Genomic DNA, 23,232 nt, shown 5'->3' with positions numbered 1-23,232 from the left:
AGGCAAGCGTGTGCAAATCCACCACCAAGCAGACTGGCATCTCACCTTAGTATTAGACCCCTGAGCTAACAGTGGGTCATATGCGCTTTAAGATTTCCACACCAGGAAAGGAGAAACCCGGATGATTCAGGATAACTTCCAGTGGAATCCCTCTGATCCAGATACAAAAAGGCAATCCACTCACCCCTCAGTATATAGCTCAAACAAAACATACAAGGCGGCACATAGTGAAGTATTGCAAAACACCAATTTATTAAATAAATAGTAGCGCCTCTTACTTTAAAAGCACTGAACCCAGTGTTAGGTCAGATAGCACGCCTTGCCAAGAGATGCAGCTTGTACATCTGAGTCCTCTGTGAGACAGCGGGTGATGCCACGACTCCTCCTACCCTCCGTACGCGTATCGTCCCAAGGGGAGGGACTTCATCAGTGGCGTTAAATAGATGATCCTATTACACATATATTGCTGAATGGTATGTTTTTTGTAAGTTCTTCTTTATCGGAGCCTTTTTTTTTTTTAGTTATGCCCCCCTTTTTAATAAGATCACATTGTAATGAATCTGGTATGTATAAAACACGTTAACTCCTTTATTAAATTATAACAAACTAAGTAGGTTTGCAAATATAACATTTTTTCCAGGTTGTCCTTTTTAAAGCAATCATAAAAGGTTAAACTAGATAACTTTTCTTGCCACATAGCTTAGATTTAGACACATAAAGGAAGCAATAATGCATTGGCAATATTGTTGGTTATGTTTCAAATATAAACAGCACAGTGTTAAAAATGGGCTTCCATTAACACACTTGTAAAGAAATATGGGAGATGACAATGGTGGCTTGTTTTAAAAGGTGCAGGCTTTGAGGCGGTCATCTTTATCATACTCAACCACTGAGTCCCTAATATGGAGCGGGTATGTAGCTGATCAAACCCCTGATATACATGTTTTTTCCATTTTAGTGACTCACAAAGTAGTATAGCAAGTATTAGGATGATAGCCCCCCTAGTCTACACGTTTACAAGCAAGTGACCATGGCATATTTATATTCTCATAAGTACCCTTTAAATAAGAACAGTCTGTGTTGCCCACCCTACCAAATTAAAACCTCCAGATACTAACTGTCAAGCCATAGTTCCTGTATCGTCTAGCACAGTACCTATACAGCAGATGTAGCTAACTAATGTCCAAATGTAATTATGAATTCTACACTGTATTTGGAAACACCTTTTACAAATGTTACTATGCTTAAAAAATTATCTACATTGGATTTATAACCTTGCCCTTGTCTTTTTTTTTTTGATATACCGTGTATACTCAAGTATAAGCCGACCCGAATATAATTTTACCTAAAAAAACTGGGAAAAACGTATTGACTCGAGTATAAGCCTGGGGTGGGAAATGCAGCAGCTACTGGACCCAACTGGACCACCACGAGACCCAAAACAGGGGCTGGGGGCATGGTGCAGGGGCTGCGGATATGGTACAGGAGATGCAGGGCTGTGGGCATGGTACAGGAGATGGTTCAGGCATGGTACAGGCATGGCACATAAGATGGTACACAGACATGGCACAGGAGATGGTGCACAGGCATGGCCCAGGAGATGCAGTGCTGCGGGCATGGTATAGGAGAATCACCTGTACCACGCCCGCAGCACTGCATTTCCTGAGGAGATGCAGGGGCTGCAAAGGAGTCTCACTTACCTTTCCGCCTTACATTTAAAAATGGCACCGCCCGGCGCCAGCACGTCACAACGCATGCGCCGTCTGCCCAGGAATAGCCGTACGTGTACAGGCTTTCCCAAGCGGCGGTGGGGCATGCGCACTGACCGGGGAAAAGGTAAGTGAGACCGTGACTCGAGTATAAGCCGAGGAGGGCTTTTTCAGCATAAAAAACATGCTGAAAAAAGTTGGCTTATACTTGAGTATATACGGTACATCCCTCCCAATTAATATTACATGAAAAGTAAGTTTAGAAAAAGCTTGCTTCTGGAATCTTTGTAATACCAATCTACCACAACAGAGCCTAGGTGGTCTCTGAGAAAAGGCAATGTTTGGGCCTGAACATCCCTACCTCTAGCCTCTTAGCAGAAACCTCATTATCAGTGTTGATGCAAGAATTTCAGTAAAAATGCAAGAAAGCTATTATAGGTTCCCATGAGGAGAAAAGCGCACCAAAAGAGAAATGCCTCCATCCCCAAATCTGCCGTATATACAAAAAAAAGAATACATTGGTGATGGGACTTTGTGTGAGGCACATCACTTGTACAAGGTTAATTTTCAGTATACATGATTTGAAATGTATTAAAGCAACTAAAATTAGACATTTCATAGTCATGCAAATGCACGGCCACAGATTTGCAAATATGATATATAAATACATTAAAATGAGCTGATGCATACACATGAGGGCAATATAAATACAAAAAATCCTGTAAATATAAATATAATGTTTGCAAATAAAGATGCATGATTTCACAAGTTGTAACAGATAACATTTCTTGACATACTATGACTATGCGTTTCAGGGTTCCCTGTCCACTTCATCAGGAGTTGATGCAAGAAGGGTATGAATCAGCTCAAAAAGTAAGCCCAGCATCTCAGTGAGCCAGGGGCACTGGCAAACGTCTACCATGAGGTCTGTGGCAAGGTGACCCCCCGCCCCCAGGCCAGAGGAACAACATTAGAGAAGGCCAAGATTCCAGACAGTGCAGATCCATGGGGTATAAAGATTTATAATGCACCTCTAACAAACACTGGTATATTTTGTTCCATATTAGAAAAAGCAATCCTCAATAACTCACCAAGCAGAAGAGAGTTATTCGCTCCCTTCCACTCGCTGGGTTATTGTAGACTGCTTTATCTACTATGGAACATAATATCCCAGGGCTTGCTCTCCTGCTGTCCCTCTGGCCTGGGGGGGGGGGATCACCTTGCCACGTACAGATGTTGCCAGCACCACAGCCTCACTAAGATGCTGGGCTTTTTGAGCTGATTTATACTTTTCTTGCATCAACTCCTGATGAAGTGGACAGGGATCTACGAAACGCGTAGGGTCATAGGATGCCAAGAAATTGTATCTGCTAAAACTTGTGCTCTCGTGCTTCTTTACTTGCAAACATTATGTATACTGTATACATAATGCATAATTACCAGGATTTTATGGATTTATATTGCCCTCATGTGTATGCCTCAGCTCATTTTAATGTGTTTATATAACATATTTGCAAATTTATCACCATGTGTTTGCAGGACTATTTAATGTCTAATTCTAATTGCTTTAATAAATTTGCAATCATGTGTACCGAATATTACTATTGTACAAGTGATTTGCTTCACACAAAGTCCCATGACCAAATATATTTTCTTTTTTTTTTTATATATATAGATTCTTATTAAAAAAGTAATAATCAATGTAATGTTTGGCTGCATCCTATTCGGTGTTTTTAGCAGATGCCCAGCCTGAGTTTCGATCACAAAGCTGTGATGTCTGGTTCTTCCCCCTGTAGATCAGTCCCCTCCTCTTCGTCTTCTTGATCTTCTCCAATACTCCCCTCTTCATCTTCACTGGTCCATCTGTTCTTCACACTCTGCACCTTCTCCTGGGCTCTCTGCCACAGCTCCCCTGGATGGTAAGCCTCTCCACCTTCAGTGTGAACAAGTTTTTTCCAGGCAAGGACAAGGGCGATGCAGATCACTATCAAAAGCAGAAAAAGTAACACAACTGTGGTGGTGCTGCCCTGCTGTTTGGATGCAGCTAGTGCAACTGGTAGCATCAGGAGCAAACTGGTCCATGATCTCAAAACTGGAGTCATCTGAGGGAACAGGAAACATAGTTGAGTGGAACACTTGTTAATGTAATCAAAATTTTTAGAGCCGCTAAAAATTACTACATTTTCTTTTAAATTATCTATATTAATAAAATCCAAATGTCTCTGCATCCTGTCCCTGTGTCCGCATGTAACCCACGGACAGCCGTTGGGCATGCAGAGACTTCGCCCCGCCCTAATTCAGTCAGTTAGGTCAGGACTTCCCAAACTGTGGGTGGCAACCCACAACCTCTTCTGAGTGAATAGCCCGCAGTCACTGCTGCCAGCATAACAACTGCCTTTTCACATTACGGTGATGAATTCTGTCATGAATAATAAAAGCCATTTAAATGTTGTATTCAATGTACTTCATAATGCACATATATATTAAAGACTTTACATTTCATTCTGCACAATATATATATATATATATATATATATATATATATATATATATATATATATATATATTAGAAAAGAATAAATACAGCATGGCACTTCAGCATGTGATCAGCTCTGCAGTTCTGTGGGTAATTTGCATAAACCACTCCCACCTACCAACCAGACAGTAGAAGTTATCTGCTCAGCAGCACACATAGGCTCTGTGTACACCATCGGGGTTACATAGCAGATAAGTAGAGAGAGAGAGAGTAGGAGGCGTCTCATTACTCTGTGAAGCTGACATTTTGTACTGTGTATATTATATATGGGAATATTGTCTGATTAGAGAACACAAACACAGCTCTTATTGGGGACACTGATGTAAGGGAGCACTTCGATGGGGACGCTGATGTAAGGGAGCACTACGATGGGGACACTGATGTAAGGGAGCACTCCGATGGGGACACTGATGTAAGGGAGCACTCCGATGGGGACACTGATGTAAGGGAGCACTCCGATGGGGACACTGATGTAAGGGAGCACTCCGATGGGGACACTGATGTAAGGAAGCACTCCGATGGGGACACTGATGTAAGGGAGCACTCTCCAGTGGGGACACTGATGTAAGGGAGCACTCTCCAGTGGGGACACTGATGTAGGGAGGCACTCCGATGGGGACACTGATGTAAGGAGGCACTCCGATGGGGACACTAATGTAAGGGAGCACTCCGATGGGGACACTGATGTAAGGAGGCACTCTGATGGGGACACTGATGTAAGGAGGCACTCCGATGGGGACACTGATGTAAGGGAGCACTCCGATGGGGACACTAATATAAGGAGGCACTCCAATGGGGACACTAATGTAAGGAGTCACTCCAATGGGGACACTGATGTAAGGAGGCACTCCGATGGGGACACTAGATTGGATTGCTAGATTGCTAGAGCAACAGGGACGCAGTGCACAGTGCGTGACAGGTCGGACAAGGAGGCTGATGAGGGAGAGACTTAAAGATATTAAAAGGACATTGTATGAGGAAACTTATACTTGGCAAACCCTTTGACTGTAATTATTGTGGTGAAAAAAGAGAATAGAGCCATGATTAATTTTTAAAGGAAAAAATCTGTTGCTGTCAGGAAAAGGCTCATTTAAACAGAGGAAAAAAACCTGTCACACTCAGCAAAGCAAATCTGCGACTGTAGAAACGCTGTTAAAGGCACATGGACTGATTGAAATCTACCACTGTAAGTGCATTACTGTAAAAAAAAAAAACGCAAAACATAGATACGCTATTAAAGGGACATTTATAAGCAAACTGACTTTAGTAGTAAAGTACACCTTACTGGAACAAGTCTGTTTTTACACATGTTTGACCACATATGTTCTAGCGCCCGTTAATTTAACTGGCTTAATGTCTAGTTTAATATAATCACTTTCCTCACAGACCAGCATACAATGTCCCTGACTTGCCAATGAAAAATTCACAGTGGTTTCCATAAGTTGTTGCTGAGTATTGTCAGTAAATATAACATTTTTAGTAAAGTGAAATTTACTCCAGGCAGAAACACATACAGTATGTCTTTCACAGTCCAAAAAGGTTGAAAATATAGAATAGCCACAATACCGTCTATATAATGATTTTATTTTGCTACAAAAGCCAACACGTTTCCGGGGCTCAACATTCCTCCCTCATCAGGGCTTGTAAAGTAATATTCATAGGATGAGGTATACCATCCTGGACTGTAAGTTGACTCCCAGGTAGGCCTGTTCAGATCATGGCACTTGGACAAAGATTTTCAGGCCAAAGAATTTTTTAATTTTGTTCAGTCACTCATTTATACATAGTAGGTGAGGTTGAATAAAGACAATAGTCCATCCAGTTCAACCTGTGTAGGTGTGTATGGCCGTAATCATTTCCCATACCCCTGAATGTTTTGATCTTTAAGATGTACGTCCAAGAGTAATTTAAAAGTTCCCATACTCCCCGCAGTTACCACCATTGGTGGTAGAGAGTTCCACAAACTTGTAGCCCTTACTGTAAAAAAAACCCTGAGTAGCCTGAGGTTAAATCGCTTCTCCTCTAATTGCATTGTATGGCCTCGTGTCCTCTTGCATTCGTTGCGACTGAATAGTTTTTTTTCTATGCCGAGATCCCCGTTGAGGTATTTGTAAATCACTATCATGTCCCCTCTCAGGGGGTCTCTTTTCCAGGGAGAATAAATCAAGCGCTTGTAAGCGCTCTTCATAATTAAGGTCCTCCAATCCCCTAATTAGTTTAGTTGCCCTTCTCTGGACTCTCTCCAGCTGCAACACATTCCTTCTGAGGACTGGCGACCAGAACTGGACAGAATACTCCAGATGTGGTCAGACCAGGGTTTTATAAAGTAGTAGGAATATAGTTTTATCTCTGGAATACATCCCCTTCCTTATGCATGCCAATATTCTGCCGGCTTTGGCAACTGCAGCTTGACATTGCATGCTATTGCTAAGTCTATCTTCTACTAAGACTCCCAGATCTTTCTCCATTTTTTGATTCCCCCCTAAAGTGTATTATGCTTTTGATTTACACACCTCTGCTACAATGTGCAGTCCCTGTACTGCTGCCTGGATGACATTTCTGTTACTTGAATTGAGGTAATGCTGATGATTTTTTCGTCCAGTGAGTAGGTGGGACAGAGCTGGGACAAGGCCATCCAGCGCCCAGGGCGAAGACACCAAACTGCGCCCCCCCAAGATGTAGGAACATAATGTTTTAGCAATATAAAAAAGAGAATTGAGCACTAATTGGCACACTTAGCCCTAAGCAGATATTCCCTTTCCAAGCCAAATATTTCCACAAACAAATATCCTCCCTCCTCCCAGTACACATCTCTCCCTGCTGAAATTCCCCTCCCTGCACAAATCTTTCCCCCCATCCTCTCTAAGCTCAAAGCCTCTCTCTTCCCAAATGTTCCCTGCTAGCACAACTATCACTACTCAAAAAAGCTCTGTTAGCACACATTCTCACCCCTCAAATTTCCCCTCCAAACACAAATTCTCCCCTCTCCAAATCCCCCCTCCCAGCACAAATCTTCTCCTCCCCCAAATGTCCCCTCCTAACACAAATACCCATCAATTTTCCTACTAGCACAAATCCTCTCCCCCAAATCCCCCCCCCCCCCTCCAAAAAAAATGTTTTCCCTTCTTGCACGAATCCCCCCTCCTAGCACAAATCCTCTTCCCCATCCCCCCAGCACAAACCCCCCAAATTCCTCCTCCTAGCCCATCCCACCAAATCCCCCATCCTAGCACAAATCCCCCCTCTTAGCACAAATCCTCTTCCCCCATCCCCCCAGCACAAACCCCCCAAATTCCTCCTCCTAGCACATCCCACCAAATTCCCCCTCCTAGCACAAATCCTACCCCCAAATTTCCCCTCTAGCACAAATACCCCCAATCATCCCTACTAGCATAAATCCCCCCCTTTCCCATTTCTAACAGCCCAAAAACTCCCCATCCTGGCACAAATACCCCATCACCTCTTCTAGCCAAACCCCCCAAATACCCTCTTAGCCCAAACCCCCCCCATCCCCCCAGCACAAATCCCCCCTCCTGGCACAAATCCTCTTCCCTCCATCCCCACAGCAAAAATACCCCCTCCTGGCACAAATCCTCTGCCCCCCCTTCCCACAGCACAAATATCCCTCCTGGCACAAATTCTCTTCCCTCCATCCACACAGCAAAAATCCCCCCTCCTGGCACAAATCCTCTCCCCCCCCCCCATCCCAGCAGCACAAATCCCCCCTCCTAGCACAAACCCTCTTCCCCCATCTACCCAGCACATATCCCCCCTCCTGGCACAAATCCTCTTCCCCCAACCCCACCGCATAAGTCCCCCCCTCCTGGCACAAATCCTCCCCCCCCCATCTCCCTAAATCACCCTCCTAGTACCCCCCAAATGTTCCCCTTCTAGAACAAGTCTTAATTTCCCCCTAGCACAAATCCCCCCATCATTCCTACTGGCACAACCCCCCCCCCCAAATACCCCTTTTTAACAGCCCCAAGACTTCCTGTTCTGGCACAAATCCCCCCACCCCATCCCAATAATCTCTTCAAAGACAATCCCCAAGTCCCCCCTCCTGGCACAAATCCTCTAGCACCCTCCCCCCAATTTCCCTGCTAGAAGAAATCTTATCTTGTCATCTCTCAAATTCCCCATCCCAGCACATCCCCCCCCCCCCCATATCGATCCCACCTAGAAGTAATCATCTTCTCCCCACCCCTCCTAGTACAAATACTTTTGGGGGGATTGTCCTGGGGGGGGGGAATAAGAGAATTTGTACTAGGAGGGGTGGGGAGGAGATGATTACTTCATGGTGGGATCGATATGGGAGAGGGGGGGGGGGGATTGTGCTGAGATGGTGGAATTTGAGAGGTGACAGGATAAGATTTGTGCCCCCGGTGCAGACAGTTCACCCTTTCCTCCAGACCTCAGATACAGCGCGGCACATCAATCTGTGATCCTCCTCTTCTGACTGGCTCCTTCTCATCTTCATATGTCAGAGCGGAGGAGGAGCCTAGGAGAAGACAATTCCTCAAGCTTTGCACGGAGAGATGCGGCTGCAGAAGGGGAGAAGATTGCGGCTCAGGAATGACACTGGATGTCAGATCGGGACTATACAGAGTTTGTTATCCCCTCTCCTCCCAGCAAAAAATGTGGAAAGGGGGCGGGTAACAAACTCTGTATAGTCCCGATCTGACATCCAGTGTCATTCCTGAGCCGCAATCTTCTTCCCCTTCTGAAGCCGCATCTCTCCGCTAGCCCAGCTGTCCGTGCAAAGGTTTAGGAAATGTCTTCTCCTAGGCTCCTCCTCCGCTCTGACATATGAGGATGAGAAGGAAAAGCCGAAGTCCCGATCTGACGACCGCTACAGTGATAGGAGTCAGTGTGAAGCCTGGCGAGAAGAGAGAGAGAGAGTACATCCCGCTCTCTCCTCTCAACTAATAGCCACAGAAACACTCTTGGCAGCGCCCCCTCCACCTCCCATGCTAACGACGCCCAGGGCAGCCGACCCTGCCGCCCACCCCTTGTACCGGCCCTGAGGTGGGAGGTAAGGTTGAGAAGTGGCCAATGCTGCACTATACAAACAAACATGGTTTTGAAAACCCTAAAGTTGAACCATGACCTCCCATCATAAAAAATATGTGTTGCAGCACTTTATTACAGGTGTATCTGCACTTAGGGCCAGTTTACAACATAGAAACGCAGCTTGGATGCATTCCGCATGCGCGTTTTTGGTGTATTTTTGATGCAGTTCAGTGCATTTTTTCCCCCCTATTTTTTTCTTAACCTTAACCACTTCCATACCGCGTGATTTCTGGCACTCCGCTCCTACATGTAAAAATCATAATTTTTTTGCTAGAAATTACTCGGAACCCCCAAACATTTTATATATATATTTTTTAGCAGAGACCTTAGGGAATAAAATGGCAGTCATAACAACTTTTTATGTCACACGGTATTTGAGCAGAAATTTTTCAAACGCGTTTTTTGGGGAAAAATAAACTTTTATGAATTAAAAAAAAAAAAAACACTAAGGTTAGCCCAATTTTTTTGTATAATTTGAAAGATGATGTTACACTGAGTAAATAGATACCTAACACGTCAAGCTTTAAAATTGCTCACACTCGTGGAATGACGTCAAAAAAATTAAAAATCTCTATAGGCGATGCTTTAAATTTTTTTACAGGTTACCAGTTTAGAGTTACAGAGGAGGTCTTAGACTAGAATTGTTGCTCTTGCTATAACGTTCACAGCGATACCTCACATGTAGGGATTGAACGCCGTTTACATATGTGGCCACGACGAACGCATGCGTTCGCATCCACATGCGGGGACAGCTGCACTTTACATTTTTTTTCATTGTTTTTATTTTATTTTTATTTTTTCACTTTCCCTTTAATTTTTTTTTTTATCACTTTTATTCCTATTACAAGGAATGTAAACATCCCTTGTAATTGGAATAGTGAATGACAGATCCTCTTTATAGGGAGATCTGGGGTCAATAAGAGCTCAGATCTCGCCTACAGGCTAGAAAGCCTGAAATAAAAAAAAAATATAAAAAAAAACAATCTCAGCTATTCAGCTGAGATCAGTGCAATATTGAAAGCTGCCAGGCTGGGCATGACGTAATCATGTCACACCCGGGCCTCCTAGAGTCATAGAGACTGCTGGGGACCATCTGGTCCTCGCAGTCTCTATGGTGACACTTCCGCCGGCAGCCGATTCTGGCTCACCGATCGCAAGGGTGAGCGGGTAGAAGCACCAGAGGGCGGGAGGGCGGGGTGTCCCGCCCCGCCACCTGTAAGAATGATCAAGCGGCTGAACGTGAAATGTACGTTTTTCTTTACATTTTTCAAACTTTTTGCTGCGTGTCTCAATGTTAGCAATGAAAAAAATAATTTAAAAAAAGGCATAGGGTCCCCCCAAAAATTTGTACCAGATGCATTGGGTCTGTTATGGATTTTGAGGGGAACCTCACGCCAAAGTTTTAAAAAATACAGTGTGAGATCCCCCCAAAAACCCTGCATGCAGCCTGGCAGGTTAGGAAAGGGGGGGGGGGGACGAGCGAGTATCCCCTGCACACCAACATGGGGACAAGGGCCTCTTCCCCACAACCCTGGGTGTTGGTTGTGGGATTCTGCAGGCCAGCACCCCCATGTGAATAAGTATAGGGTACCCATTCAAAAAAAACAGGAGGCAGTTTTTGACAAGTTCGTTATTAATAATGTCCCCTGTGGTAGCTCCAACGTCAATTACGATGGCTGCTGCCCCCTTGTGACATCATGCACCCATCAGGCCTGGGGCAGTAGTGTCACAAGGAGGTGGGGTCCCCAATGATGTCACCTGATGGCCACACGCCATAGTTATTTAGGTACTGTCAGACACCGGAGCTGCCGATGGCGGGAGGCTTCATCAGGGGAGGCTACCACAGGGGACATTATTTATTTAAAAAAAAAAAAACTTGTCAAAAACTGCCTCCTGATTTTTTCTTTTCTTTTTCCCCACACTGTTTTTTTTCTTCTTGCCCCATACTCATTTACACGGGGAGGGGGAGCTTTCTTAAAGGGGGCTTCCAGATTGCGATAAAGCTCTCACCCACAGACCCCCACAATCACTGCCCTAGGTTGTAGGAAAGAGGCCCTTGCCCCCATCGACAAGGTGCTTTGGGGTGGGGGGGCTTGTTGAGGGCATGTGGCCCGGTATGGTTCAGGGGGGGTTCCTTTCCTGGCTGCATGCTCAGATAAAGGGTCTGGTATGGATTTTGGGGGCGGGGGGGTCCCACGCCTTTTTTTTTTTTTTCTAGACACATTCCAATCCAATTGTTAGGTTAGTTACATAGTTAGTCAGGTTGAAAAAAGACACTAATCCATCTGATTCAACAAAAAAAAGAAAAAACGGTATTGAAAACCCAACCATACAATCCCACATACACAATCCTATACCCGCAGTTGATCCAGAGGAAGGTGAAAAAACCCCAGGATCGAAGAAAGCTTAAACCATGTGCAGCTTTCCATAATCTTTTTTAGAATAAATCAAATAAAAATCAGTTGGATAAATTACCCAATTTTGTTGTCAATGCATATGTACCATGTTGGACATAATTAAATGTATTTGTTTTTTATTTGAAAAAAACGTGTAAATGCAATTTATTAGAAATGTATTTTCCTCTGATTTCTCATTTAAATTTTGAGCAACATGAAAATAAAAAAAAAAAGGTGTGGTGGCTTTTGAAAGAAAATAGCCCGAAATAGGATAAAATATCTCCTTGAAATATTAAAAGCAACGTTCATGTATCCTTAAGACTGAAGCTGTGACATCACAATTTTAAGCCACTGGGGAAGTGCTTAGACAGCATACATATAAATAAGATATGGGTGCAGGAAACACTGAACAATAAATGTGGTTTCAATGTCATCTCACTCTTCACAGCAATGTCAAGTTTTTGCAAGAATGGAAATATTTTATTTGCTTAAGGAAACTTTTACTGAACATTTTCATTTTTCATTTAAAGGAAATGTCCATCCAAAAAGTGCAGCTGAACAAAATGAAATACCTAATGCAGCGCAGCCCTGCAATCTATGCACATTTTCCTGTATTTGTACAGAAAAATGCCCATTGGTCAACCAAAAATACAGAAAGCCCGTAACTATATAGTTATCTGACATCGCTGCCTCTGCTGCACTGATATCCTGAACGGTGTTGTCAACCATGTCTAAGTTTTCTTCTGCTGGACTACAGAATGCCCCCATATGTTACAAGATGAGGAGAGGGGTTGGTCTGTAGACCATCAGGGGAGAACTGGGAAGTGCTGACAATACTGCTTGGGATTTCAGTGCAGCACAGCAGGGCTGTCTTTCCAAGTGGGCACACTGGGCAGTTGCCCAGGGGCCCCACGCATGGTGGCAATTTCCCCAGATCGAATCCCCCCAGAAAAGCCCGCCGCAGCAGCTCAATTTAATTTAGCTGTTGGCCGGCCCCCGAGAGCCGTCTGTTCCTCCACCTGCTGCTGTAGTCTGCGGTAGACGGGTTGCTAGGATCAGAAGCCGACTGGCGTCTAGCAACCAGTGATGTCCCGAGGACGAAAGCTAGGCCGAGGAGAGGACCCAGCATTCTCTCTCTCTCTTTTTTTTTTCTCCCTCCATCCCTCTCCCTTCATCCCTTTTCTCTCTCTCTCCCTCCATCCCTCTTTCATTTTCTCTCCCTCCATCCCTCTTTCTTTTTCTCTCCCTTCATTCCTCTTTCTTTTTCTCTCTCTCCATCCCTCTTTCTTTTTTTCTTTCATCCTTTCTTTCTCCATTCCTCTTTCTCTATTACACTCTTTCCCTCTCCCTCCATCCCACTTTCTTTCTCTCTCCCTCCCATCCCTCTTTTTTTATCTCCCTCCATCCCTCTTCCTTCATCCCTTTCTCTCTCTCTCTCTCTCCATCCCTCTTTCATTTTCTCCCCCTCTATCCCTTTTTCTTTCTCTCTCTCTCTCTCTCCATCCCTCTTTCTTTCTCTATCTCATTCTCCATCCCTCTTTCTTTTTATCTCCCTCCATCCCTCTTCCTTCATCCCTTTTTTTCTCTCTCTCTCTCCCCCCATCCCTCTTTTTTTACTCTCCCTCCATCCCTCTTTCTTTTTCTATCCCTCCATCCCTCTTTCTTTTTATATCCCTCTTCCTTCATCCCTTTTTTTCTCTCTTTCTCTCTCTTCTCTCTCCATCCCTCTTTCTTTTTCTCTCCCTCCATCCCTTTTTCTTTTTTTCTCTCTCTCTCTCCATCCATCTTTCTTTCTCTCTCTTACCCTCCATCTCTCTTTCTTTTTCCCTCCCTCCATCCCTCTTCCATTCTCTTTCTCTCTCTCTCTCTCAATCGATCCCTCCTTCTCTCTCCCTCCACCCCTCAGAAGTATCGCAAGTACTGCGCCATTTCAGTCTGTCATTTCTTGTTTTTTAAGCTCGTGTTATATTGTCCAAATGTTGTGTTCATGTTTAAACACAGATTTTGTTGGAGGTAACAATAAATATAGTCTTATCGATAATTTGCATTTTTATTCTCGTGGGCGATTGTGTGTAGGCGGGGCCCCAGTGCACTGCGTTGCCCGGGGGCCTAAAATGCTCCTAAGATGGCACTGCAGCACAGACAGCATTGCTTACTACAGGTAGATCAGCAGATATTTGTCTGTACCTGTAGAATTGTTAAAGAGACAAGAAATGGAGAAACATGCATGAATTGTAGTATATTACTTTTTTTTTTGGCCTGATATTAACTGCTATTTTAGTTCTAATTGATGCTGGTGGCCTGAAAACACAGGTTAACCACATTTGGACCGGAAGATTTTCCCCCCTAATGACCAGGCCATATTTTGCGATTCGGCACTGCGTTGCTACGGACAATTGCGCGGTTGTGCGACGCTGTACCCAAATAAAATTGATGTCCTTTTTTTCTACAAATAGAGCTTTCTTTCAGTTGTATTTGATCACCTGTGCGATTTTTATTGTTTGCGCTATAAACAAAAAAAGAACGGAAAAAAAAACAATATTTTTCACATTCTGCTATATAACATTCCCCAAAAAAATGTAAAAATCAAATTCTTTTAACATTTTAGGCAAATTTGTTTTCTGCTACATATTTTTGGTAAAAAAAAAAAAAAAATCGCAATAAGCGTATGACCTGTGTTCCTATATAGAAGGATCACAGGAGCTCTGTGATCATTCCAAAGAGAAGAACGGCAGCTGTGTTTACAACAGCTGACCGTTCTTCTCTCTCAGCGGGGAACGATCGTGGGTGGCAGGCGGCAATCAGAGCCGCCTGCCTCATGCATCGGAGTCCCCGCTGCCGAGTGGGGGCGGGAGCGCGCCGCCGATGGCGCATGCTCCCCCTAGCTGCAGGTAGAATAGTAGAACTGTATGATCACTATTTCTACACAGGGGAGAATGACAGGTGGCTTGTTTACATCAGCCGTCTGCCTTTCTCCCTCTGCACCAACGATCGCGAGTGAAACACGCGCGGGGGGGTCCGTGACCGAGCGGGAGCGCGCCTCCATCGACGCATGCTCGCTCGTGAGACCCTCACAGCCTAGCGACGTAGTACTACGTCGCTTTGCCTGTGAGGGGCTGACCGCGCGCAGTAAATAGTCGTGCGGCGGTCGGCAAGCGGTTAATGGAGGCTGGTTGTGACTCCTTGCAGCTTCATAGCTGGTTTCCCACTTTGCATGTGCGAGTCGAGCTGCGTTGTGTGAATGCAGCCTTCTGGAACCTGTGGTGTGTCCCACAAGGCTGCAGGCCAAAGGGGGGGGGGGGGGGGGGCGAACTTCTACTTACATTACCTTGGCGGTCCCTGTCAAAACCAGGTACCCGCTCCCCAATAAAAAATAAAATGTAGCCAAAAGTGATAGAGGAGGAAGTGAAAAAGCAGAATTTCCCCTTTTGAGTGAAGTTCCTCTTTAAACCGACAGCTTAAATCTGTAACTTTCTCAGACACAGGACCCTGTTTTGTGAGAATGTTAGTCCATGTTCCGTTTGACAGCTAGGAGCATGCACTTGTGTCATTGACAGCACACGGTCCTAACTAATAGTTGGGAACCAATCATCATAATATTTGATCATGTGATCACCATGACAGCTGTCACATGGCTATAACTTAAGGTTTGTTGGTGAAAAAAAACCTCTTTGCCCTCTCTAGCTAGATATTTTTGTTACATTTGTCAGCCTATAATAAAAGAAACTGAGCAAGATATTCATTAAAACCATGTACCAAATAATATTTAGGTAGGCAATTAGACTTAGGGGCATATTCATAAAAATAATCGATGTGACATTTTTTGTAGGTTAAAGATAAAAAAAACAAAAAAATACATACACGGCTCAAAAAATGTAAAGGAACACTTTGAAAACACATCAGATCTCAATGGGGAAAAATCTCATGCTGGATATCTATACTGATATGGACTGGGTAATGTGTTAGGAACAAAAGGATGACACATTGTTTGATGGAAATGAAAATTGTCAACCTACAGAGGGCTGAATTCAAAGACCCCGAAAATCAAAGTGAAAAAAATGATGTAGCAGGCTAGTCCATTTTGCTGAAATTTCATTGCAGCAAATCAAAATGGTACTCAGTAGTTTGTATGGCCCTTGCGTGCTTGAATGTATGCCTGACAATGTCGGAGCATGCTCCTAATGAGACGACAAATGGTGTCCTGGGGTATTTCCTCCCAGATCTGGACCAGGGCATCTCTGAGTCCTAAACCAGTGGTTTTCAACCCTCCTAATGCCGCGACCCTTTAATACAGTTCCTCATGTTGTGGTGACCCCCAACCATGAAATTATTTTTGTTGCTACTTCATAACTGTAATTTTGCTACTGTTATAAATTGTAATGTAAATTTTGATATTCTGATATAAAATTCTGATATTCAGGATGTATTTTTATTGTTACAAATTGATGCAGGGGCTGCGTGCATGGTGCAGGAGATGCAGGAGCTGCGGGCATGGTGCAGGGGCTGCGGGTATGATACAGGAGATGCAGGGGCTGTGGGCATGGTGCAGGAGATGCAGAGGCTGCAGACATGATGCAGGGGCTGCGGGCATGGTGCAAGAGATGCAGGGGCTACAGGCATGGTGCAGGAATTGCAGGGGCTGCGGGTATGGTGCAGGAGATGCAGGGGCTGTGGGCATGGTGCAGGAGATGCAGAGGTTGCAGACATGATGCAGGGGCTGTGGGCATGGTGCAGGAGATGCAGGGGCTGTGGGCATGGTGCAGGAGATGCAGAGGCTGCGGACATGATGCAGGGGCTGCGGTCATGGTGCAGGATATGCAGGGGCTGTGGGCATGGTGCAGGAATTGCAGTGGCTGCGGGTATGGTGTAGGAAATGCAGGGCTGTGGGCATGGTACATGCAGAGCTGTGGGCATGGTGCAGGAGAGGCAGCGCTGCAGAAATAGTACAGGAGATGCAGTGCTGCATTCTCCTGGAAAATCTCCTGTACCATGCCCACAGCACTGCATCTCCTGAGGAGATGCAGGGGCTGCGGAAGGGTCTCACTTACCGTTTGGCGAGGTGCCTTGTATTTAAAAATGGCGCCGCCCGGCGCCAACATGTCACCGTGCATGCACCGTCTGCCCGAGAATAGCCAAGCGTGTACGGGCTTTCCCGAGCGGCGGCGGCGCATTGCGCAGTGTACCTGTCAAGCTGGCGGCGGACCTTTTTTTTATCTGGTGCCTGTGCCGCGGTTCGTTCCCTGCCTAAGACCATCAGAAATATGTGTTTTCCGATGGTCTTAGGCGTGAAAGGGTCGTTTGATCCCCAAAGGGGTCGCGACCCACAGGTTGAGGACCCCTGTCCTAAACAGACTGAGATGCAACCTGGCAGTGTCAAATGGACCAAATCATAATGACCCAGAGATGTTCTATTGGATTTAGGTAAGGCGACCGTGGGGGCCATTCAATGGTATCAACTTCCTCCAGGAACTGGCTGCAAACTCTCGCCACATGAGACAAGGCATAGTCGTCCACCAGGAGGAACTCAGGACCCACTGCACCAGTGTAGGGTCTGACAGTGGGTCCAAAGATTTCATCCCAATTCCTAATGGCAGTCAGGGTGCCATTGTCTAGCCCGTAGAGGTCTGTGCATCCCTACATGGATATACCTCCCCAGACCATCACTGACCCACCACCAAACTGGTCATGCTTAACGATGTTACAGGCAGCATAATGTTCTCCACAGCTTCCCCACACCCTTTCACGTCTGTCACATGTGCTTAGGGTGAACTTGCTCTTGTGTTAAAAGCAAAGGGTGCCAGTGGCAGACCTGCTGTCAAGGTGTCAGGAAACCAGACCAGACAGGGATGCAGTTAAAATAAAGCAGTTTATTTGGATCAAACAACATCAACTGCACAGCAAGAGTGAGGAAGTGAGAGCAGGAACAAGTCGGGGTCAAGTCCAAAAGCCGGTAGTAATCCAAGCTGGGGGTCGAGTTCAAAAGTGGGTAGTCTACTGATGCCGGACGGTCTGCCAATGCGGGGTCAAGAGCCAGGAGAGTCATCAGCCAAGCCAGGTCATACATGGAGGAACACGGACAACAGAAGCCTGCTAGCAGAAATGCACCTTGGAGTACAAACACAAGGGCAAGGACTGCAACCCATCAGGTGATAGATATATTCAGGTGTTCAGCATCATCACTGTGCAACGCCCAGGCAGCAGGCAAGTGATGATGCAATCAGAGTCTATAAGAGGCAGCAGTCTGCACATGTCCAAGATGGCTGCCAACAGGAGGGTAAGGTAAGACCTTGACACCTGCCAATTCTGGTGTTCAATGGCAAATGCCAATCAAGCTCCAAGGTTCTGGGCAGTGAGCACAGGGCCCACTAGAGAATGTCGGCAGGCCACCCTCATGAAGTCTATTTCTGATAATTCATATCAGAGACATTAACACCAGTGGCCTGCTGGAGGTCTTATTGTATGGCTCTGGCAGTGCTCATCCTGTTCCTGCTTGCACAAAGGAGCAGATACCGGTCCTGCTGATGGGTTAAGGACCTTCTACGACCCTGTTTAGCTATTCTAGAGTAACTGCCTGTCTCCTGGAATCTCCTCCATGTTCTTCTGACTGTGCTGAGAGACACAGCAAACCTGGCAATGGCACGTATTGATGTGCCATCCTGGAGGAGTTGGACTGCCTGTGCAACCTCTATAGGCTCCAGGTATTGCCTCATGCTACCAGTAGTGACACTGACACTAGCCAAATGCAAAACTAGTCATAAAAGATGAGTAGGAAAAAAAATGGCGGTGGCCTCAACCTGTAAAAACATTCCTATTTTGGAGGTTTTCTCATTGTTGCCCATCTAGTGCACCTGTTAATTTCATTAACACGGAAGCAGCTGAAACTGATTAACGACCCCCTCTGCTAATTAACTGACCAGATCAATATCCCAGTAGTTTACTTGAATTTACTTGAATTTATGCTATACTCTGATTATAAAGTGTTCCTTTCATTTTTTTTTGAGCAGTGTATATATAAACCACCAAGAAGATTCACCTGCTCTGAAAGACTGGTGAATGTCACATTCACTGCTTTACAAATATGCATTATAAATATGCTTCATTTGGTGTAGGTATCTACAGATCGATCATCTCTGGTCATTAACATTAATACAGTTACAACACCATAAACATCTTACCTTATTACTGATTTGACAGTACATCATAGAAGGTCTGTATTTTCGTATTAAACCTGTTAGAAGAATTAAAATAAGTAAAAAAACAAAACAAAAAAACAATTATACAGAACAGATTGATACAGTTAACGTGGCTAATTAATTGTAATTGATAAGAAAGCATGGGTCTGATTGACTAAATCAGCCTTTCTCAACCTTTTCAACACAGAGGAACCCTTGAAATAAATTTCTGGTCTTGGGAAACCCCTGCCAAAAAAAAAACTTAGTGTGACAGTCAGTGGGAAGAATGCTCCTTACTCTTGTCATCATTGGGAAGAATTACCCCCTTACAGATAGCTAAAAGGAACAATGGTGTCATTGGGAACATATCGTAGAGGCAGAAATTGCCCATTGCTTAAGGAACCCCTAGCAACCTCAGGAGGAACCCTAGGGTTCCACAGAACCCTGGTTGGGAAACCCTGGACAAAATAGAAAAAAAAGTTGCTCTATGTATAAAGTTTCATACATAGGATAGCTTTATAATACTTAGGCTCATTTCACACCTATGCATGTTGCTTTTGAGCGTTTCTGTAATGCTTTTTGCTGTGCTTTCCACGTTTTTTTTTTTTGCCGTGACTTTACTGCAATTTTACTATGATTTGCGTTTTTTATGCTTTTTTTTTTTTTTTTTTGAGGGATAAATTTGTTGGGCAGATTTCAAATTGCTGCAAAATCACTGTAAAAAGGCACTACATGCTTTTCTGCAGCTTCTCCATCCAAAAATCCAGAGGCACAAAAATGCATTGATGTGAACGTGTTTCATAGGATCTCTATGTTAAAAAAATGCAGTATGGGATAGAGGGAGAGGCATGGTCTGGATTATCCCCAATTATACTACAAACCCAATTCCAAAAAAGTTGGGACACTGTACAAATTGTGAGTAAAAAAGGAATGGACTAATTTACAAATCTCATAAACTTATATTTTATTCACAATATAATATAGATAACATATCAGATGTTGAAAGTGAGACATTTTGAAATGTAATGCCAAATATTGGCTCATTTGGATTTCATGAGAGCTACATATTCCAAAAAAGTTGGGGCAGGTAGCAATAAGAGGCTGGAAATGTTAAATGTACATATAAAGAACAGCTGGAGGACCAATTTGCAACTTATTCGGTCAATTGGCAACATGATTGAGTATAAAAAGAGCCTCTCAGAGTGGCAGTGTCCCTCAGAAGTCAAGATGGGCAGAGGATCAACAATTCTCCCAATGCTGCGGCAAAAAATAGTGGAGCAATATCAGAAAGGAGTTACTCAGAGAAAAATTGCAAAGAGTTTGAAGTTATCATCATCTACAGTGCATAATATCATCCAAAGATTCAGAGAATCTGGAACAATCTCTGTGAGTAAGGGTCAAGGCCAAACCATACTGGATGGCGGTGATCTTCGGGCCCTTAGACGACACTGCATCACATACAGGAATGCTACTGTAATGGAAATCACAACATGGGCTCAGGAATACTTCCAGAAAACATTGTCGGTGAACACAATCCACCGTGTCATTCACCGTTGCCGGCTAAAACTCTATAGGTCAAAAAAGAAGCCATATCTAAAAATGATCCAGAAGAGCAGGCGTTTTCTCTGGGCCAAGGCTCATTTAAAATGGTCTGTGGCAAAGTGGAAAACTGTTCTGTGGTCAGACGAATCTAAATTTTAAGTTCTTTTTGGAAAACTGGGACGCCATGTCATCTGGACTAAAGAGGACAAGGACAACCCAAGTTGTCATCAGCACTCAGTTCAGAAGCCTGCATCTCTGATGGTATGGGGTTGCATGAGTGCGTGTGGCATGGACAGCTTACACATCTGGAAAGGCACCATCAATGCTGAAAGGTATATCCAAGTTCTAGAACAACATATGCTCCCATCCAGATGTCGTCTCTTTCAGGGAAGACCTTGCATTTTCCAACATGACAATGCCGGACCACATACTGCATCAATTACAACATCATGGCTGCGTAGAAGAAGGATCCGGGTACTGAAATGGCCAGCCTGCAGTCCAGATCTTTCACCCATAGAAAACAATTGGCACATCATAAAGAGGAAAATGCGACAAAGAAGACCTAAGACAGATGAGCAACTAAAAACCTGTATTAGACAAGAATGGGACAAAATTCCTATTCCTAAACTTGAGCAGCTTGTCTCCTCAGTCCCCAGACGTTTGCAGACTGTTATAAAAAGAAGAGGGGATGCCACACAGTGGTAAACATGGCTTGGTCCCAACTTTTTTGAGATGTGTTGATGCCATGAAATATAAAATCAACCTATTTTTCCCTTAAAATGATACATTTTCTCAGTTTAAACATTTGATATTTCATCGATGTGGTATTCTGAATAAAATATTGAAATTTGAAACTTCCACATCATTGCATTCTGTTTTTATTCACAATTTGTACAGTGTCCCAACTTTTTTGGAATCGGGTTTGTAGATTTCCAACATTAGACTAGGCCCTAAGCCCTTCTAGATCTCTCAAAAGCTTAGATCATGGGTGTCCAAAATGCGGCCCTCCAGCTGTTGCCGAACTTCAAGTCTCATGAGGCATTGCAAGGCTGACAGTTGCAAACATGACTCCCAATGGCAGAGGCATGATGGGGCTTGTAGTTCTGCAACAGGTTGGACACCCATGGCTTAGATGGTTACGTACAAATCACAAACTGTGCTGGCTGGACGCCTGCAGTCCTCGGGCATCCTAGAAAATGAGATTTGAGTTGTATCTCAATCTTCACTTCCAGGTAAGAACCGTGTGGAAAGGTTTCTTTGTATAACTTTGCACTCAGCAGATACCGCTCTTCATCCAGCAGCCAACACCTTCAGGAGTTCCTCCCAACCCTTGCTGGAGCAAGCTCAAACAGCATGTGGCAGAGAATATGCACTCTGATTGGAGAAACACTGTAAAGGTATTGTAATGCCTCGTACGATTATCGGCCGACCGGTCATCCGACTTTTGTCCAGAGTTGTGTTTTGTTGGTTGGAATGTCCCTAGACTGCACACGAATTTTCTCGGCCAACAAAAATCTACTTCTGAAGTGATGTCATGTGCTGGTTTACTTTCCGTGTGTTTTTACTTCTCTGAGCATGCCCAGTCTTGCTCATCAGATTTTTGTCTGCCGAAATCTGTACTGACTGACGGAAAATCGGCCGTTGCGTTGACGGCCAACAAAAATTTTATAGCCTGCACACCAAATTTATTTCAGCCGAAAAGTCAGAGTCGGTTGTCGGAAGCATCATACTAACAAGCCGAAAATAGGCCGATCGGACGTTGGCCGAAAATTCCCAGCCAATAATCGATGTGTGTGTACGAAGCATAACTATAGCCCACTGCTGACAACAAAAATACAAAAGTGAATTTAAAAAAGCACCACATCCCCACATTTACATGCAAATTCGGTTCACCAGTAGCTCACCAGTGATCTCACAAAAAGCTGGTTTCTATTTATGCAGAGAAAAAAAAAGACCAAATTTAACCCTGGCGTTTCAGACCATTAGGTCTTAAATAAAGTACTAGCTTACAAAAAATAGGAAGCATTATCGTAAAGTTTTTTTTCCATTTTGTATAGAGTAAGAGAGGTTTATAACCCCATCCTGGTTGTCACCAGGGTCCCCATAACTAGTGTCCCCATTGGAAGATGTCCCCTCTATTTTTTCAGGTGATTACTCTCTGTGATAACCGTAAATAGGACAAATAGAGATGGTGAATCTCCCTAACGAGGTACAGACAGCAATAAAAACCTTACAGGTGTTCTATTCCCTGTTATCCTAATTTAACCGATTGCCGACTGCTTACAGTATATTTACTGCGGCAGTCAGCCCCTCACAGGTAGAGCGACGTAGGTCTACGTCGCTAGCCTGTGAGGCTCTGGGGAGCGAGCGCGCGCCGCCGGAGGCGCGCTCCCGCTCGGTCACGGACCCCCCCGCGCGTGTGACCGCACGGACCCCCACTCGGCGATCGTCGGGGGAGAGGGAGAAAGTCAGGCGGCTTATGTAAACAAGCCACCTGTCATTCTCCCTGGTGTAAAAACACTGATCACACGGTTCTACAATGTAGGACCATTGATCATTGTTCCTACAGCTCAAGCCACAGCCAATCACAGTTAGAATCACGCCCCTAGGGACACACACAGCCCCTCCCTCTCCAATAAAGTTAACCCCTTCACTACCAGTGTATTTTTACAGTAACAGTGCATATGTATAGCACTGATTACTGTAGAAATGTCACTGGTACCCCCAAAAGTGTCAAAAATGTCAGTCAAGGGTCCGATCTGTCCGCCACAATATCGCAGTACCGCAAAAAAAAACGCAGATCGCAG

General features: G+C 44.5%; 1 long non-coding RNA gene across 1 annotated transcript in view; it reads right to left on the bottom strand.

The window, feature by feature from the left end:
- Window positions 1–3,178: 3,178 nt before the first annotated feature.
- LOC309563653 overlaps window positions 3,179–23,232 on the bottom strand; it is a 46,808-nt gene continuing 26,754 nt past the window's right edge. Inside the window, exons 2-3 of the long non-coding RNA XR_014225724.1 lie at window positions 18,887–18,939; window positions 3,179–3,811 (exon numbers count right to left, since the gene is read on the bottom strand). This is a non-coding gene — a long non-coding RNA (uncharacterized lncRNA). The remainder of the gene's footprint in view (window positions 3,812–18,886; window positions 18,940–23,232) is intronic.

Source organism: Pelophylax lessonae, assembly GCF_965119305.1.
Source record: "Pelophylax lessonae genome assembly, chromosome: 9".
Classification (NCBI taxonomy): Eukaryota; Metazoa; Chordata; class Amphibia; order Anura; family Ranidae; genus Pelophylax; species Pelophylax lessonae.
Note: the sequence above shows the minus strand (reverse complement) of the source record. Positions and strands in the feature narration are given on the sequence as shown.